A 7,745-nucleotide genomic window follows, 5' to 3' on the forward strand; every position below is an offset into this window, starting at 1 on the left:
GCATCTCTGCAGAAAACTTTGCTGGGAGATCCTTGAGTTCCTTTAAAGCCACCAAGAGCGCAGCCCCTCATTGACACAGTCTGTGGCCCCAGAGAAGGTGGAGAGAAACAAAATGAGAAATGGCAGAAACAAAGACATTACTTTGTGGACAATATTGAAAAAAAAAAACCCAAAGAAAACAAACCTCCAAAACGAAACCAACAAGAAGAATCAAAGATTACTTTTATTTGAAGTGATTTGGCGAATTGCCCAGAAGTTTAATGTTCCTGAATGCATCCAGTCATCAGTCTCCACACTGCAGCCTTGAGCTCCTGGTTCCTCAGGCTGTAGATGAGGGGGTTCAGGGCTGGAGGCACCACCGAGTACAGAACTGACAGGGCCAGATCCAGGGATAGGCTAGAGATGGAGGGTGGCTTCAGGTGAGCAAACATGGCAGTGCTGAGGAACAGAGAGACGACGGCCATGTGAGGGAGGCAGGTGGAAAAGGCTTTGTGCCGCCCCTGCTCAGAGGGGATCCTCAGCACAGCCCTGAAGATCTGCACATAGGAGAAAACAATGAACACAAAACAACACAAGGATAAAGTGGCAGTAACCACAAGAACCCAATGTTCCCTGAGGTAGGATTTGGAACAGGAGAGCTTGAGGATGTGTGGGATTTCACAGAAGAACTGGCCCAGGGCATTGCCCTGGCACAGGGGCAGGGAAAATGTATTGGCTGTGTGCATGAGAGCATTGAGAAAGGCACTGGCCCAGGCAGCTGCTGCCATGTGGGCACAAGCTCTGCTGCCCAGGAGGGTCCCGTAGTGCAGGGGTTTGCAGATGGACACGTAGCGGTCGTAGCACATGATGGTGAGAAATGCAAACTCTCACCATGCAATGGAAAAGGCAAAGAAAAATACCTGTGCAGCACATGCTGAGTAGGAGATGGTGCTGGTGTCCCAGAGGGAATTGTGCATGGCTTTGGGGACAGTGGTGCAGATGGAGCCCAGGTGACTGAGGGCCAGGTTGAGCAGGAAGAAGAACATGGGCGTGTGCAGGTGGTGGCCGCAGGCTCCGGCGCTGATGATGAGGCCGTTGCCCAGGAGGGCAGCCAGGGAGATGCCCAGCAAGAGGCAGAAGTGCAGGAGCTGCAGCTGCCGCGTGTCTGCCAGTGCCAGCAGGAGGAAGTGGCTGATGGAGCTGCTGTTGGACATTTCTTCACTCTGGGAGTCATGGATTATTGAAAGAAGATATTGACAAGCTGGGAATGATTTCATTCCTAGGCTTTTTTTTATTGGAAATCCCCTCAAAAAAACTTCTCTTTTTTGGCTGAACTTTGCTCAGCCTTTTTTCTCTGAGCTCAGGTTTGTGCTGCTGCCTCATCTTTGACACTGCTCTCAGCCTGAATCCTGGGGAGCCCAGAGGGAAAACAGGGCTCCCTGTGCCCCAGTGCAGTGAGACCTGCTGGTCCCACACAGATGCCCTTTGCTCATTTCACCTTCCTCTACTTCAGGGTGATTCCACTTCCAACGTGCCTTGGATTAAATAAAGTGGCCTTTTTGAAGACTGATTCGGCCTATGTCGCTGGGGTAGCAGAAAGGGCCGAAGGTGCCCTCCTCAAAGAATTTTCAAACAAAAATTTATACAGTTTACTCTCTGATCTCATTTGGCTACTTTCCCATAGAGAGCAACCTTATCGTATCATGCACGTAAGGGCACACACCGATTTACCCGGAGAGATCACTGAGGGTAATCGGAAAGCGGACCTCCTAGCCATGTCAACACAAATATCTGTAACCACTTCAACCACATTACCAGACATACTCCGGCAAGCGCGGCTCAGCCGTGCATTTTACCACCAGAATGCCCCAGCTCTTGTGCGACAATTTAAGATCTCGATAGCACAGGCAAGAGCCATTGTTTCTACCTACCGGAGCTGCCAATCTTTCGCTCTGCCTTCCCTCATTACGGGGACAAATCCCCGAGGGTTGGGAGCGCTAGAGATATGGCAGATGTAACACACTTCGAGCCGTTTGGTCGGATGAAATACATACATGTCTCTATTGACACGTTTTCCGGCGCAGTGTTTGCCTCCGTCCATGCAGGCGAAAAAAACAGGGATGCCATTAAACATCTTTTCCTGGCATTCTCTACGTTGGGAGTCCCATCTCACGTAAAAACTGATAATGGCCCATGCTATGCGTCAAAGCGCTTCGGTGAGTTTGCGCAACAGTGGGGAATTTCCCATACCACCGGAATTCCCCACAATCCTACAGGACAGGCGATAATAGAGAGGGCCCATAGAAATCTAAAAAGGCTCCTTGAACAACAACATAACCCGGACATTACAGTGAGCCCAGCCGAAAGGTTATGTAAGGTCCTGTATGTCCTGAATTTTTTAAACTGCTCAGAAAGGGAGCCTGACCCTCCTATTATCCGCCATTTTCACAATAACACCAGAGCGCAACTCGCCGAGAGGCCACCAGTCTTGATAAAGGACCCAGAATCCAAAGCTATCCAGGGCCCTTTCCCTCTAATAACCTGGGGAGAGGGTATGCCTGTGTTTCTACAGATAAAGGACCAAGATGGATTCCGGGGAAATATGTCAAGCCATTCGTAGAGGTGCCAGCTCAGCAAGACAACGTGTCCTTGGTGCAAACCACCGAGAACACCTCATCGCTGGACGGAGTTTCCACTGCCTGGAAGAGGAAGAGAAGAAAGACCGTTCCTCCCAATATCGTCACACGTCTCATGATTACTCGAAGATACTTTCCCCTGCTGAACTCTACGTACCCAATTACCCCATCAACCCCTGTGCCCTTTCCTATCCCCTAACCTCCACTTTCCCTCAATCCTTACCCCTTTTCTCTAATTTTATTTAGTGCTTATTTAATAAATAAAAACGGGGGAGATGTAGGAGGAGGGGTTGGGGAAGGCAGTCTAGGGTTGCCATGGGAAATAGCAGTTGTATGAGTTCTCCACCCCCTTTTGTAAGAGAATTGTACCCTCCCCCTGTCCTGTCAGTTATAGTTCAAGTCTGCCCCTTAGCCTAGAATCTTCTCTGTTCCACGTTTTCCCTTTGGTTCTTCCACCAAGAACACTCCTTTCCCTTTTCCCCACTGGTTAATGTTATATTTCCCCTGCCTTTAGCCTTCTCCCGATTGTACCCTCGAATGCTAAACCCTCCTACCCCTACGCAGTAAAAGAATCCTCACCCCGCCCTTCGGGGCTCTCGGAATCTGCCTCCCTTCTGCTTCGTTGTCTCCCTGTCTGCCCCTTCTGCGACCCTTCAATAAATGAGCAGGATTTCAGCAGCCCGAGTGTCCCTCCCGTTCTTCTGGTGGACCCTCAGATGTACCAGCTATCTGAGCTTCGTGCCGAGTGGCTACAAGCCCCCACGGCTCGGCAATCATGGAACGTCGTGGAACCAAGGCTCCATTGTTACTGTCCAAAACAAAGGACACCATTGTGAAATCCAGGAACCTCGTGGAACCAAGCCTCCATTGTTACTATCCAGAACCCTAAGAACATTGTGATATCATGGAATCTCATGGAACCAAGGCTCCATTGTTACCATCCAGAACCGAGGAGACCATTGTGACATCATGGAACCTCGTGGAACCAAGGCTCCATTGTTACCGCCCAGAACCAAGGAGACCATTCTGACATCATGGAACCTCATTAAACCAAGGCTCCATTTTTACAGTCCAGGACCAAGGAGACTATTGTGACATCATGGAACCTCATGGAACCAAGGCTCCATTGCTACCGTCCAAAATCTAGGAGACCATTGTGACATCATTGAGCCTCTTGGAACCAAGGCTCCATTCTTTCCATCCGGAACCATGAAGACACTTGTGACATCTTGGAACCTCATGCAACCAAGGCCCCATTGTTACTGTCCAGAATTAAAGAGACCATTGTGACATCATGGAACCTCGTGCAAGCAAGGCTCCAATGTTACCATCCAGAACCGATAAGAGTATTGTGACATCATGGAACCTCGTGGAACCAAGGCTCCATTTTTACCCTCGAAAACCAAGCAGAGTATTGCGACATCATGGAACCTCGCGGAACCAAGGCTCCATTCTTTCCGTCCGGAACCATGGAGACATTGTGACATCATGGAACCTCATGGAACCAAGTCTCCATTGTTACGCTCCAGAACCAAGGGGACTACTGTGACATCATGGAACCTCGTGGAACCAAGGCTCCATTGTTACCGTCCAGAACCGATAGGGCCATTCTGACATCATGGAACCTCGTGGAACCGAAGCTCCATTGTTACCGTCCGGAACCAAGGAGATCCTTATGACATCATGGAACTTCGTGGAAACAAGGCTCCATTGTTACTGTCCAGAACCAAGGAGACCATTGTGACATCATGGAAGCTCGCGGAACTAAGGCTCCATTTTTACAGTCCAGAACCATGGAGACCCTTCTGACATCATGGAAGCTCATGGAATCAAGGCTCCATTGTTACTGTCCAGAAGCAAGGAGATACTCATGACATCATGGAACCTCGTGGAACCCGGGCTCCATTGCTACCCTCCACAACCAAGGAGACCATTGTGAAATCATGGAACTTCATGGAAACAAGGCTCCATTCTCCTGTACAGAACCGAGGAGACTATTGTGAGATCATGGAACCTCGCGGAACCAAGGCTCCATTGTTACCGTTCAGGTCTGGGGAAACCATTGTGACATCATGGAACCTTGTGGAACCAGGGCTCCATCGTTACCCTCCAGAACCAAGGAGACCATTGTAACATCATGGAAGCTCATGGAATCAAGGCTCCATTGTTACCGTCCAGAACCAAGGAGGCCATTGTGACATCATGGAACCTCATTGAACCAAGGGTCCATTGCTACAGTCCAGAAGCAAGGAGACCATTGTAAAATCATGGAACTTCATGGAACCAAGGCTCCATTGTTACCGTCCGTAAAAAAGGGGATCATTGTGGCATCATGGAACCACATGGAACCAAGGCACCATTGTTACCCTCCAAAATCAAGGAGGCAATTTTGACATCATGGAACCTCGTGGGACCAAGGCTCCATTGTCACCTTCCAAAACCTTGGAGATCATTTTGTCGTCAAGGAAACTCGTGAAACCAGGTTCCATTGCTACCGTCCAGAACCAAGGAGACCATTGTGACATCATAGAACCTCGTGGAACCAAGGCTCGATTGTAACCCTCCAGAAAAAAGGAGACCATTGTGACATCATGGAACCTCGTGGAACCAAGGTTCCATTGCTACCATCTGGAACCAAGGAGAAAATTGTGACATCATGGAACCTCATGGAACCAAGGCTCCATTGTTACCGTCCAGAACCAAGGAAGCCATTGTGACATCATGGAACCTCATTGAACCAAGGCTCCATTTTTACAGTTCAGAACCAAGGAGACCATTGTGACATCATGGAACCTCGTGGAACCAAGGCTCCATTGTTACCGTCCAGAACCAAGGAGACCATTGTGACATCATGGAACCTCATGGAACCAAGGCTCCATTGCTACCCTCCAAAATCTAGGAGACCATTGTGACATCATGGAACCTCATGGAACCAAGGCTCCATTGTAACCCTCCAGAACAAAGGAGACCATTGTGACATCATGGAACCTCGTGGAACCAAGGTTCCATTGCTACCATCCGGAACCAAGGAGACAATTGTGACATCATGGAAACTCGTGGAACCAAGGCTCCATTGTTACCCTCCAGAACCGAGGAGACCATTGTGACATCATGGAGCCTCGTGGAACCAAGCCCCCATTGTTACCATCCAGAACGGAGGAGAACATTGTGACATCATGGAACCTCATGAAACCAAGGCTCCATTGTTACCGTCCAGAACCAAGGAGGCCATTGTGTCATCATGGAACCTCATTGAACCAAGGCTCCATTGCTACCCTCCAAAATCTAGGAGACCATTGTGACATCATGGAACCTGGTGGAACCACGGCTCCATCCTTTCCGTCCAGAACCATGAAGACCATTGTGACATCATGGAACCTCGTATAAGCAAGGCTCCATTGTAACCGTCCTGAACCGAGGAGACCCTTGTGATATCATGGAACCTCATGGAACCAAGGTTCCATTGTTACCACCCATAAACAAGGAGGTCCTTGTGACATCTTGGAACCTCGTGGAACCAAGGCTCCATTGTCAACAGTCCAGAACCAAGGAGACCATTGTGACATCGTGGAACCTCGTGGAACCAATGCTTCATTTTTTCCCTGAGAACCGCAGAGACCCTTGTGACATCATGTAACCTTGTGGAACCATGGCTCCATTGTTACAGTCCGGAACAAAGGAGATCCTTGTGACATCATGGAACCCCGTGGAACCAAGACTCCATTGTTCCCCTCCAGAACCTAGGAGACTACTGTGAGATCTTGGAACCTCGTGGAACCAAGGCTCAATTGTTACCATCCAGAACCAATGAGAGCATTGTGACATCATGGAACCTCGTGGAACCAAGGCTCCACTGTTACACTCCAATGCCAAGGCGATCCTTGTGACATTTTGGAAACTTGTGTAACTAAGGATTCACTGTTACCGTCCATAACCAAGGAGGCCATTGTGACGTCATGGAACCTCATGGAACGAAGGCTCCATTGTTATCATCCAGAACCAAGGAGACCCTTGTGACATCATGGAACCTCGTATAAGCAAGGCTCCATTGTCAGCTACAGAACCGAGGAGACCACTGTGAGATCATGGAACCTCGTGGAAGCAAGGCTCCAATGTTACACTCCAAAACCAAGGATATCCTTATGACATCTTGGAACCTCGTGTAGCCAAGGATTCATTGTTACCGTCCTGAACCGAGGAGAGCATTGTGACATCATGGAACCTGGTGGAACCAAGGCTCCATTGTTAGGAGACGAAAACCAAGGAGACCATTCTGACATCATGGAACCTCATTAAACCAAGGCTGCATTGTTGTAGTCCAGAACCAAGGAGACCCTTGTGACATCATGGAACCTTGTGGAACCAAGGCTCCATTGTTGCCCTCCAGAACCAAGGAGACCATTGTGACATCATGGAACCTCGTGGAACCAAGGCTCCATTGTCATGTCCAGAACCAAGGAGACCAATCTGACATCACGGAACCTCGTGGAACCAAGGCTCCATTGTTACTGTCTAGAAGCAAGGAGATTCTTGTGACATCATGGAACCTATTGGAAGCAAGGCTCCATTGTTACCGTCCATTACCAAGGAGACCATTGTGACATCATGGAACCTCGTGGAACCAAGGCTCCATTGTTACCCTCCCGAACCAAGGAGACCCTTGTGACATCATGGAACCTCGTGGAACCAAGGCTCCATTGTTACCGTCCAGAACCGAGGATGCCATTGTGACATCATGGAACCTCGTGGAACCAAGGCTCCATTGTTGCCGTCCAGAACCAAGGAGACCATTGTGACATCATGGAACCTCGTGGAACCAGGATTCCATTTCTATGCAGTGAAGCTTCGTGGAACCAAGGAACCAATGTGACACAGCAGGGCTGCATGGAATCAATGGTCCACAGAGATAGTGCGGATCCAAGGAGACCATGGTGATGCTGTGGAACCTCATGGAACCAAGGGACCATTGTGACACAGTAGAATCTCTTGGAATCAAGGCAACCGGCTTACGCTATGGAACCTCATGGAGCCAAGGGGCCACTGTGACATTGTGGGGCCTCATTGGAACAAAGGACATGGTTGATAGGACAGAAGCTCCTGGAAACTATGGGACATTGTGACACTGCAGAG

The 7,745-nt window shown here is 49.3% G+C and overlaps 1 pseudogene; it reads right to left on the minus strand.

The window, feature by feature from the left end:
- Positions 1-205: 205 nt before the first annotated feature.
- LOC128783196 (olfactory receptor 14J1-like) lies at positions 206-2,254 on the minus strand (annotated as a pseudogene).
- Positions 2,255-7,745: the final 5,491 nt, after the last annotated feature.

The sequence above is a fragment of the Vidua chalybeata genome, unplaced genomic scaffold, assembly GCF_026979565.1.
Source record: "Vidua chalybeata isolate OUT-0048 unplaced genomic scaffold, bVidCha1 merged haplotype W_reject_25, whole genome shotgun sequence".
NCBI classification, from domain to species: domain Eukaryota; kingdom Metazoa; phylum Chordata; class Aves; order Passeriformes; family Viduidae; genus Vidua; species Vidua chalybeata.